We start from the raw sequence: 12971 nt of genomic DNA on the forward strand, positions 1-12971 counted from the left end.
CAGCATAGGGCTGTTTGCAAGAGGGCTTTCAAACAGCCTCACATGCTGCATGTTCCTGTTCCTAGCAGGGAAACATGTGCACATAGCCCAACTGCTCAGGACTGAAACCTCTGCTAACCCACGTAGCCCAACTGCTCAGGACTGAAACCTCTATTAACCCACATAGCCCAACTGCTCAGGACTGAAACCTCTGCTAAGCCGCATAGCCCAACTGTTCAGGACTGAAACCTCTGCTAACCCGCATAGCCCAACTGCTCAGGACTGAAACCTCTGCTAACCCGCATAGCCCAACTGCTCAGGACTGAAACCTCTGCTAACCCGCATAGTCCAACTGCTCAGGACTGAAACCTCTGCTAACCCGCATAGCCCAACTGCTCAGGACTGAAACCTCTACTAACCCGCATAGCCCAACTGCTCAGGACTGAAACCTCTGCTAACCCACAGGTTAACTACTTCTAAAATTGGGCCCTGTCTATTTTGCCACAAATTTCAGTTCATTCAGCTTATTTACATTGTTTCCCCCCTCTACATTATGGATGCAAGCCCAGAGAGACAAAAATGGGAAGCCCTCAAGCAGGATCACAACAGCTTCCTCCTCCTGTGGTTTCCAGCAACTGGTGTTCAGAAGCAGCATATGAGGGGAGAGCGCTGTGGTCCCGTAGGCATCTGGCTGGCCACTGTGTGAACAGGAAGCTGGACTAGATACGCCTGATCCAGCAGGGCACTTCTTACGTTCTTATGTTATGTTCTAACCAAATGATTGCAGGGTGGTCACTGACATCATCCTGCCAAGCGGTAAGGAGGATCTCCTCACACATTTGTTCACTGCAAAAAAGCTATCTGGACGTTTGAAGACTTTTTGCGTGTACGCTTCTATGCAGCTGTTTCATTTTTTTAAGTAGTCAGTCATTGTAATGATTGTTCTGTACTGTTGTAAAACGTTTTCATGTTGTTGTACGCCACCCCGATGTTTAGCGAGAAGGTGGTATATGCATACTTTTGTAAATAAATAAATAAATAAATAGCCATCTTTGTCAATGTTCTTTTCTGTGCAGTGTTTCATTGAATCTATTTTTGTTCATATTAGGGATGTCACTGGGGTTCTCCCAAGGCTGGCTTAGATTTGAAACGTACCACAAAACCTCTCCCTACTCAGATCAAAATCCAAGCCCTCGGGAGAGGAAGCCCCACATCCTCCAATTCCATTGCCCCTCCCAAGCCATTTCTGCCACTCCAGGACCCAAACACACTCCCCCTTCCCTTGTTAGCAGGATCAGCAGCAGTGGCAATGACAATGAGAGATAAAAAAAGCATTCATCCCACCCTTGTCTCTCTTTCCCCCCCCGCCCACTTTCCTCCTTCCAGGCTCTTGATTTGCTAGATTTTGTTTTTATTTTACTTGCAGGAAACTTGGTAAATGGGAGAGCAATAAAACTAACCATTCACGAAATCGGTCCTGTTCACTGGATGCTCTGCCACCATATCCCGGTGCATGAGTGCCTTAGGCTGCAATCTGTTGTCAGAGTGTAGTTCCTTCAATGCTCCATCTACTAAAGTTTGAGGAACAGGTATAGCATTGACCGTACATTATGGCATTCTTTCTTCTACTAGTCAGGTTCCTACCATGCCCTCCGTGACCCTTAGTGCATTTACTTTTTTTGCTCCCTGCCTTCACCACCGCTCCTCGCAATCAAGCAATCAGTGTGGATTAGGAAAAAATCTGCTATGCAAATTTTAGCATTCAGTAAGGGAATGTATGAGCTCCCCAGGCAATCGATGTTTCTTATCTATTTGCTACATTGCTATCCAATTGTTTGCCCTTAGTGGGAGTCAAAATAGATGTTCTGGGAAAGGCATAGTGTACGGCTACATATTAGCATTTTCTTTAATTAATTACAGGTGTAGGGGTGCCAATTCCCATCTATAGATAGCAGTGGCCAGAGAGGGAATTTGATTCTTTCGGTCACCAGCCATGATCTGGACAAAAATCACTTCTGTCTTGCATGGCTATCAACGGAAATGTTTTTCCCCCCTCCTAATTCTTGCAGCCATCTTGGCTATGAGAGTGTAGACTTCCTTGTATCCACGTCTCACCCCTCCTCCACCAGCTCTTCATTCGGAGTGGCACTGGTGGCATCTGAAATAAATCCCCAGAGGCCTGGCCTGGCGATGGTGGTGGGGAGAGGTGTTTTCTTGGCATACACAAAACCCTGTGAAAAGGGGATGTTCCAAATCTCTTAGGAAAGCCATTTCTAGGGCTCAGCTAAGTAGGGATTTAAACCCAGGTATTCCACAGCCACACCCAATATTTTAGCCACTAGAGCCTGATTATGGGGGGATTTGTAAGCACATGAAATCAAAGACGCATACAAGCCCCTTTCAATTGTGGAAGGGGAAAGGCCGTAGCTCAGTGGTAGGGCATCTGCTTTGCACACAGGAGCCAGTTCAATCCCTGACATCTCCAGGTAGGGCTGGGAGAAGCTCTCTGCCTGAAACCCTGACGAGCTGCTGCCAGTCAGAGTAGATATTACTGACTAGATGGACCAATGGTCTGATTCGGTATAAAGCAGCTCCCTATGAAGTCAAAAATGAGGGGGTTGCTTATGGACCTATGACGCCTGCTACACACTTGGAACATTGTAAAAGGGCTATATCTCACTGGCACATTAACATTAGCTCTTAGGATAGGGATGGGGAAGCGATGGTCTTCTGCACGTTATGGGACTCAAACTCCCATCAGCCCAAGCCAGCATGGCCAGTAGTCAAGGATGATGGGAGTTCTCTTCTCACAACATCTAGAGGGTTCATAGTTTCCCACCCCATCTCATGAAACAGGCAGAACAGAACATTTCTCTGTAATATCTGAATCAGGAGAGGCCATGCAAGCCCTGGACCACTGCCTTGACTTGGTGGTGGGCTGGTTGAGGGCCAATAAACTGACTCTCAATCCTAGCAAGATGCTGTGCACGGTGGTTCCCGTGTTCAGATAATTGGTCAGTTGCCTGCTTTGGATTGGGTCAGATTCCCTCTAAAAGAGCAGGTCTGTAGTTTGGGGGTGCTCCTGGATCCATCTTGGTCACTAGGCCCAGGTGACCTCGGTGGCTAGGAGTGCCTTTCACCAGCTTTGGATGGTAAGACAGCTGCGGCTGTTTCTGGACAGGGATAGCCTGACCACTGTTGTCCATGCACTGGTAACCTCCAGGCTAGAGTACTAATGCACTCTATGTGGGGCTACCCTTGAGGTTGGTCCAGAAGCTGCAGCTGGTGCAAAATGCGGTGGCGAGACTGCTCACTGGGGCAGGGTATCGCCAACATGTCACTCCACTACTGAAAGAATTGCACTGGCTAACCTATTAGCTGCCGGACTAAGTTCACAGTTCTAGTTTCAGTGTACAAAGCCCTATACAGCTTGGGACCAGGATACCTGAAAGACCATCTTATCCCTTATATACCCAGTCGATCACTGTGCTCTGCAGGTGAGGGCCTCCTGCAGATACCATCTTATCAGAAGGTCCGTTCTGCACAACATAGGAAACAGACCTTTAGTGTGGTAGTGCTTACCCTTTGGAATTCCCTCCTCTTAAATATTAGACAGGTGCCATCTCTATTATCTTTTTGGCACCTATTAAAGACTTTCCTTTTTCAACAAACGTTTTATGTTGAGACCTTATCCCAGTCTGCATCTCTGTTGGAATTGCTTTTTAATATATTTTTAAACCTCTCTTTTTAAAATGTTTTTAAAGCTTTTAAAAAATGTTTTTACAGATATCTTATGTTAATATGTTTTTACTGGTTGTTGTGTTTTAATATGTTTTGAAGTCTGTTTTTATGATGTTTTAGTGTTTTTAGTGCTTTTGTTTGCCACCCTGGGCTCCTACTGGGAGAAAGGGTGGGATATAAATCAAATAAATCAATAACAATAAATAAAACAAAACATGGTAAGCTCAGTCTTCTGAGTAGAAAGTATGGGAAATGGCCAGACAGAGCAGGAAACATTCAAGGGACTGAAGTGTCATTGCCCTATTCACAAAAGAGATTTGTTATGTTTTCCCATTCTGCAAGAATTTCACCACCAATTAAGGCAGGGGTTGGCTGGTGGCTAACCTTTGGCCCTCCTGCTGTTCTAGACCACAGTTCCCATAATCCCTGATGATTAGACATGCTGGCTGGCGCTGATGGGTGCAGGAGTCTTATAATATCTGTAGGAACACAGGTTCTCCAACACAGATATAAAGTGACCACCAAAGAAATTTCTGAAATTTGAAAGGGGGCATGCAACATTACAAATGCCTGAGATTTCCATAACTGCATGAAGTGACAGCATATTTCATGCTAGACAGCTATTCCACTTTCTTGGGAGAAATTATAATAGAGTTTCTGTGCATCACATCACAACTTGAAATCCTAACACCGAAGCCCATTGAAAAACATGTGAAAATGCAGTGCAATTGGGACAGATTATTCCAAACAACATCATAACGGTCTGAGAGCTCATGCACGCCATTAGTTACATGCTGTATTGCTTTCTCAGCACTTCTCAGTTCCAGTTTATGAATATTTGATCTCCTAAAATCACTTGAAAATTTAGGAAGGCATTGTCGAAATCCAGTTAGAACAATTAGCCTCCCTTACAAAGTGTTGCTCTTAAATCTTTTAAACAGCTCATCTTAATGAGCTGTGAATGACAGAAAAAGCACTTAAAACTCTGTATCCAGGAAATAAGCTGCTAGGATTTCTGGGTGACTTTGTTTTTTCTCCAGAGGAAAAAAATGTTCTGTCCAGAAGCCTAGAGTGCTAAATGCAGGAAAGAGCTAGCCTAGCTAGGTTTCAGTGTCAAGAAATCCTGGGCTCCTTCTGTTTATTGAGCACATTCATTCCAATTTGCTTGCACAACGCTTATGCAGAGGTTGGACTATGTCTGGTCTTTACTGAGCTTAAACCTGATTTGCTTGTACAGGATTTATACTTCTTCCCATTGAACATTCATTCATCCCACACTTTTCAGCCCATTTTCCCAACACTTTCCTCACCACAAAAAGTCCTTTTATATAAAAAATGATTTGTTGGGCAACAGCGCACTTTTATCTACTTCAGTTGCACAGATCTAAATTTCGGGTGTGTTTGAATGTCTCCCACAAAATAATGACTGTCTGTGACCTCAGATGTCAATAGGGACTTGTGCAAAAATGGATAGGTTTTATTTTTGGACTTATTTCTGGACTTCTGGCCTTAATAAATTGATGCTTGCTGATACTGATAGGAGTGGGCCTTAATTGTGTGATGTACTTGACAAAAAGCTAGGCTTGGAGCAACAAGAACTGGATTTAGACCTCTCATCATAAGTGAACCTGCACTGAGATGCCCAGTAGAGGTTTATGTCCCTTTAAATCATTGCAATTTCAACACTTTCCAGAAGGGTAGAGACGTTAGTCCAGCCTTTCCCAACCAGTGTGCCTCCAGATGCTGTTGGACCACAACTCCCATCTTTCCTGACCATTGTCAATGCTGGCTGAGGCTGATGGGGGTTGTGGTCCAACAACATCTGGAGGCACACTGGTTGGGAAAGGCTGCATTAGTCTCTTGCAGCAAAAACCATCAGCAGTCTTGCGGCAATCTCAGGACTCACAAATGTATTACAGAATAAGCTTTCATGAATTGCAGTCCACTGCATCAGATGAATGAAGTGTTATCCTGAGTTGCAATGCATATATACATGGTTGGGGTGGGAAAAGAAATGAAATTCAGAAAAATACAGATGGTGATAACTATTTTATTAACAGTGGTCATTCACACACACAACCCACACACCAGAAGTTGTTAACACAGACATCCTGGCATTGGTAAGCCAATTCACATATGTAGTAGGATTTTTTTTTTTTAAAGCTATTGTGCCATAATCGTAATCAACTTGGAGGCACATAATAACAACTACAACATCGTGCCATAACCATTTCAGTTCACAAGTGATAGCATTGAACCTCTTAATGTATTCAATGGTTTTGCATCTCCCTTTGTTCAAGGCTGGCCACCTTAAGGTCAGTTACAGAGTGTTAAGGTCCTTTACAGAGTCTCTTGGGAGGTTGAAACGCTGTGCCCATACAACCATGAATATTATATGTACCTGCAAGCAACTCAGATAACATTTGTTTGTTTATTTGTTTATTTATTTATTATTTGATTTATATCCCGCCCTTCCTCCCAGCAGGAGCCCAGGGCAGCAAACAGAAATGCTAAAAACACTTTAAACATCATAAAAAGACCTTAAAATACATTAAAACAAAACAACAAAAACATCTTTTTTAAAAAAGAAAGGGTTAAAAACATATTATTAAAGAAAACATATTAAAAGCAATTCTAACACAGATGCAGAAAAGAAAACATTTCATGCATCTGATGAGGTAGGGTGTAGTCAATGAACGCTTACACTAACTCTTTGTTGTTTTAAATCACTGTGTGCCTTCAGAAGTAGCTTATGAGCGGGAAGAAGAGGAGCTGAGCCATAATGTTAGCTTTCCAGCGGCAGGGTCATTACTACTTAGCAGGAGGGAGAGGGATGAGGTGGCAGGTCAGTGCAGGTTGGTGCCAGCACACACAGGTGGAACTAATCAGGTGCTCCTGTTAGTGTGTCCACATTACACTGACCTCTTCACTGGCCTCCTTATTGACCTCCCCATAAGCAACAGCAGCACCACTGATGGGAAGTCAGCATTGCAGATCTACCCCACCAGGCGAACTGCTCCTGGGTGCTCTTTAGGAATAAGCTGTAGCCTTTAGTCTGTCTCCCTTCCATTCCAAGAGGGATGGGGAACCTTTTCCAGCCCAAGGGATACATTCCTTCATGGGGCAACCTTCTGTGGGCTGCGTGCCAGTGGTGGGTGAGGCCTAGGGATGGAAAGATCTGTCTGTTTCGGTTCTCTCCGTTTCTCATTTTTCCAATGTTAAATTCAGTTCTCTACACGTCTATCTGCAATTCTTTTTTAAAAAAAATCCGAATGAAAATTCTCCACCATTTTAGTGCAAATTTCTCCAAATAAACACATTTTTTATAGGCAGTTTTGACAAAGGTACACATTTTTGCAAACCATTTCTCATCCTTTCATGCCTTTGTTTGTGTTATTTTCATTCATGCATTTATTTTTATGAAAGCATTCCCCTAATATATGCATTTTTGTAAATGTTGTTCAATTGGTGAACTGCATCCTAAAATTCTAATAAATGCGAATTTCGAAGGATGGCTGCGTTTCAGTTCTCATATTGTTTCAGAAATTGCAAATTTGATAAAATTCTGTTTGAAATGCAAACTGAATCAAAATTCTCACCCATCCCTAGTGGCGCCAGAGGCAAAAGTGGGTGGAGCAACAGGCACAACACATACTCTCATGCAGAAGTTTCCCCACATGCAGCTCTCCAATCCAGGCAAGCCAGAGGCATCCTCACAGTTCAAGGGCATATTCCAGCCAGGCAAAAGCACTAAAGAAGCAGGACAGCACAGTTGCAAGGCATAGCCTCGAGGTGGAGTGTGTGGCCTGGGAAGAGTATGGAGAGGCATATAGAGAGGCTTGGAAGGCTACATTCAGCCCCTGGGCCTGAGATGTCCCATTCTGCATTATGGCTAAGAAGAAAGCTGTCCCCTCCCTTCTCGCCTCCTTTTCCCACACCCCTGTTCTCTTGTATACACATAGTAATGTCGGAAGGAGATTATCAGTAAAGAGGACATCCATCCTCATACCTCAGGATCAAGCAGAGAGAGAGAGAATGAGAGCAGGGGGGGGCTGACTGGCACCTTCTAAAAGCAGCACTTCATCACCACCTGCATCTACTGCCAGTTGGCCAATTGTCAACTTATTCACACCACGAATGAATATTTCACAAGCAGATGAACATGTGAAGTCAAGGTCTAATGTTATATAGCCATATAAAATCATCTGGCTACTATCATATATTCTGTTGGCTATTAGCCACAGATCATATTTTGGAATCGTTTTTATTTCTTGCATATATGTTTAAGAACTGTACCATGTTCAATTAGACCTTGACTTCATGTATTCATCTGTATATGGTGATTGCACAGAGATTATATTCTCTATGTCAGGTGTCTGCAGGAGTGTAGTCATCCAGGTTTCGGGGGGGGTCTCAGACCCCTTACTTTTTTGGAAGCAGGCTCCCAGCAGAGTCCCTGTCTCCAGCATCCTACAAGCCAATCAGCATGAAAGGGCAGTGTGTTAGCCACTGAGAAGAGTCTTCTAACATGCTTCTTTTTTCTTTCCTGCTAATGGGAGCCAGTCAGAGTGAAAGGAGGTGAGTCAACTATTGAGAAGGCTCTTCTCAGCAGCTAACATTCTCCCCTTCCATGCTTATTGGCCCCTAGGTATATCTGTTGTGGGAGAAGGCATTAACAAGGATCTCATTCTCAACCCAGCAGCAACATAAGGGGGGGATGGTTATGATTAACATGAAGGGACCCTGTACTTCTGAATTTGCCACTATAGTACTGGGCTTCTGAATATATCACAAGCCAGTAGACATCTGCGAAGGAGGGGCTCTATGCAGGCCAGACGCAATTCCAGCTGTATGCACCATTGCTGAAACACTGTTGCTGTTTAACAACGTCTGCCACATGCCTGGTCATATAGCCTAGTGGAACATGCTGCCTCAGGTGCTTAGGTCCTGACTAGTGCTGGAGCCAACCATCTCCTCCCGTCATATGTTTGCTGAAGCTCTCCTGGACTCTTTTAATTTTTAATCGCTGAGAATTGTCCCTCTGCCAAGTTCTACAGTTCCCAAGATTTTTGGGGGAATGTTATGTGCTTTAAATGCATGGTATGCATACAGCCTTAGTTTCATTTTGTCTTCATCTTGTGTATATCTAGGAAAAGCTTATCGAATTTTGTATTTTTTAATGTAAAGTGCTTAGACTTTTTTAGAATTTAAAGTGGCATAAAATGTTTAAAAATAAATACATTTCTCAAAACACCCTCCCCCTCCCCAGGCAGAAGAGACAACCATTTTTCACCCTCTTTCTCAAGGTACTTAAGTTTTGTTTTTTTAAAATAATTTTGGTGGGTGTGAATTTGAACTTACCTTATTGTTGCAAAGTAGCTGTGGGTGGGGTGTGTGTGTATGTTTCTTTCCATTAAGCAATTTCTCCAGAGTTCTGAAGCCTCCCCAGCCACCCACATTTCCTGATCTGAAGAAGCCTTGTGGGAAGAATTACCTTGTATTATCTTCCCCCAGGGCTTTAACCGAAGAACAGGATGCTAGGGAGACTAGCTACAAAGCACCAGAGATTGGTGCACTCACCAGTTTTGCTCTAATGGGGCATTCTGTGTGTCCTTCCTCTTATTTTTCTTTTTTAAAAAAATATTTCACGTTCATTTCTTGTTTTTAGAAAAGGCTTCACCCTTGAATACTGCAGTTTACTTCTCACAGAGCTACAATTCCCAGCACCCTTAACAAACGACAGTTCCCAGGATTCTTTGGGGGAGCCCATGTATTGAAACGGCTGGTGTGTTTGTAGCCACAGATACAGTGGCTGCCGAAAGATGTTAAAGCATGATGCAGTGTCATTCAAGCATCATTCAGGCACAGACAATGTGGGAAAAATTGGTAGATAACTGCTCCCCTGTTGCCACTTACAGAACAATGACATAAAAATAAAAGGGGGAAAGCTGCTGCTGCTCCCACTTGTCTGCTGGGCCCCGTGCCCCCCGATTTTAAGAATTCCTTCACAACCACCCTGCAGAAGCACATTTTTCTGCTTGTCATTTTGCCTCACTACCTCCTCAGCTCCATCTCCAACATAGCAATTTATAGATCAGGAACAGGGATTCAGTGGCTGCTGCACTCCAACTCCTGTCAGCCTCACCCAGCATACTCAATGGCCAGGGATGATGGGGGCTGTAGTCCAACAAACACTGGAGGGCTACAGTTTCTCACTCTTGCTGTAGATCCTTGAAACCTAATGGGCTGACATATGCAAGATGCAGACTTGACACATACAGTAAGATCCAGAGCGGTGTACAAGGGTAGGAAGGCGAGACCCATGCACACAGAATAACCTTTTCCATTACCAAAAATATCAAGCATCTTTCACCAATGAAATGCAAAACGAATGTTTGCTTAGGGAATATGCATACTTTACTTTTGTCCAGAGGTGTCAATTCCAAAAACCAGAAAATGGCTTGGTAGTTCATCAGTCCAGCTTAGATGGCAGAAATGTATATTACTGAAGGTTTTTTTTCCAGAGACAACATTAAATATTTAGTAAACCATTTCCCAACACAGTGAATCAACAGTACAACCCCGAAAATATTACAAATGTCTAGACTAGACATCAGCATCCAATTTTTTGGCCTCCATATGCAACTAAGCACTAGAGATCTTTCCAGCATTGCATTACACATTCTAAAATGATGTTTAATTTATTTAATTGGTTTATACATCCATGAACAATAAAAACAGAATACAATGATATCCATACAAATGTTCACACCACGGTTAACCCCCCCCACACACACAGTTCAGGTTAAGATGAGAATTAAGGCAGTTACAATTTTCACTTGTGCACCCAAAAGCATGACAATTAACTGTTAAGGTGTACACCTTAATGTCCATGCCATGTAAGCAATAAAGCAGGTATGGGGAACTTCACTCCCATGTAGGGATGGAGGGCGGGGAATTCAATTTAGTTTGCAGTTAAAGCTGAATCTGTCAAATTTGCATTTTCTGAAACAATACAAGAAAACGCAGCCATTCTTTGAAATCCACACTTACCCAGATTTTGCAATACAGTCTTCAACCAAAAAATGTTGGCAAAAATGCATATATTAGGGGAAAGTATGCAAAAAAATGAATACTATTAGTGTGAATAATATACAAAAATGTATTATGCTAGGATAAATGCTTGCAAAAATCTGTACATTAGTCAAAACTACATACAAAATGTGTTTGGGGTGTTGTTTTTAGAAATTTGCACAAAAATGCTGAAGAATTTTGATGAGCATTTTTTTAAAAAAATTGCAAATTGCTGCAGAAATGAGAACTGAATTTAAGATAAGAAAAATGAGAAACGTAGAGAACCAAAACTGGCAGAGCCTTCCATCCTTGGGCCCAGGTTGCTGAATGTGGCCCTCTAGACTATCTGGCCCTCAGGGCTCTCTGCTGATCACACTCCTCATCAGCCCTGCTCTCCACCCTCTAATAATTTTGCCTGGCTGCAGTGTGTCCTTGTACTGTCATAATACCTCAGCTTGCCTAGAGGGAGGCTGGAGATAAGTGTGCAGAGTGTGTGTGCATAAATCTCTTGCTTTTGGAATGTAGCCTACTGTGACAAAGGTAAAGAGTCACATCCATTTCCCACCCCATTTTTGCCTCTGGCCCTGCCCACCACTTGCAAGCGGCCTCTGGAAGGTTGCCTCTGAGGCACTGCAGCCTTGAACTGAAAAAGGTTCCCCACTAGGGTTGCCAGGTTCAATCCCTGAGACTGATCCTGTATCTTTAGGAGAAGAGAAAGTCAGCCAAGTGCAGGTGATCTTGCAAACCTTTAATGGGAAAAACCACAAGGTGGAATTCTCCCTCCCCCCTGCACAACTTTTAAAGATACAAAAGACCTCTTGGTTGCCAGGCCCAGCAAGTGAGTTATAGCCAAGGGACTGTCAGGCTTTTAATCAGAAGGAATTATTTTACCCAGAAAGCAAATCCCTTTTAAGTTCTCCCTGCCCCCCAAAGTGCCTGGCTCAAAAGTCCTTGGACTAGCAGTAAGACTAGTAATAGTAGCTGGAAAATCTGGGAGGCTGCAGAAGGGGACTCAAGATCATTGTGCTCCAACACTTCCCATTTCCTGCTATCAGCCTCCTGTAAAGATGAGGGAGCCAGTGGTGAATCATCTAGCACACTGTTCTTGAACCTTGGGTCCTCAGATGATGTTGGGCTACAACTCCATCGTCCTTGGCCATTAGCTAAGCTGGCTGGGGTTGATGGGAGTTGTAGTCTGACAACATCTGGGGACCCAAGCTTGAAGAACATTGATCTAGCCTAGCATGGTAAGAAGACACCACCCTTTTAAAACTGTATTTATGTATTGTCTGTTAATGTTCATTTTACTCGGTACTTATGTATTAAGGGCCCTACTGAATGTTCCCTTGGGCCCAGCAGATGGCAGAGTTAAAAGTGAAGAACAAATGAATCCAATGCAACAGTTGCACTAGCAGAAGCTTTTTCTGCAACAGCTGGTTCTCCCTATGCAATCCCTTGCAAAACAATCTTTAGTAATATTTGTTTGGTAATACGGGGGGGGTGTTAAAAGGAAACAGCTATTTTTTTCTTTTTGAGCATAACTGGATAAAATTTGCAGGTAAGAGCCCCTTTTGAGGGCATGAATCTTGGCAAAGTTCAGAAGGATGGCTGCAGGATTTTTCTGCAAGGGCAGCCTTTCCAGTTTTGAGGTGGATAAAAAAAGGAATCACTTGATCTCCACGTGTATCTTTGTGGGCAGTTGGTCTGAAAATTGCAGACATGAGAGAGGTGCCCATGAGTAAGAAACCTGGCAAATCGTTTAGTTATATGCCACCTTTCCACAGTGAGCTGTACCTAAATCAGCTTACAACAAACATCCACTTATTATCAAAATACACAACATTGCCAGGGTGGGGTGGAGAGTTTACAAGCCATCAATACATTCAAATAGGACAAACTGAACATAGAATAAATTGACTATTACTAAGAAATAAAGGGTGGTATTCAAGGCTAGTCCTACTCAGATCAGATCCATTAAAACGAATGAACCTGTTAGTTAAGTCTGTTAACTTCAATGGGTCTACTCAATGCCCAATAACAGACATGACTAACAGGTTCATTCATTTCAGTGGGTTTATTCTGAGTAAGATTTAGTTGAACACAACCCCTAGATCAGCCTTTCCCAACCAGTGTGCTTCCAGATGTTGTTGGACCACAACTCCCATCTTTCCTGACCA

This window comes from Rhineura floridana, chromosome 7 (genome assembly GCF_030035675.1).
Source record: "Rhineura floridana isolate rRhiFlo1 chromosome 7, rRhiFlo1.hap2, whole genome shotgun sequence".
In the NCBI taxonomy this organism is placed as follows: Eukaryota; Metazoa; Chordata; class Lepidosauria; order Squamata; family Rhineuridae; genus Rhineura; species Rhineura floridana.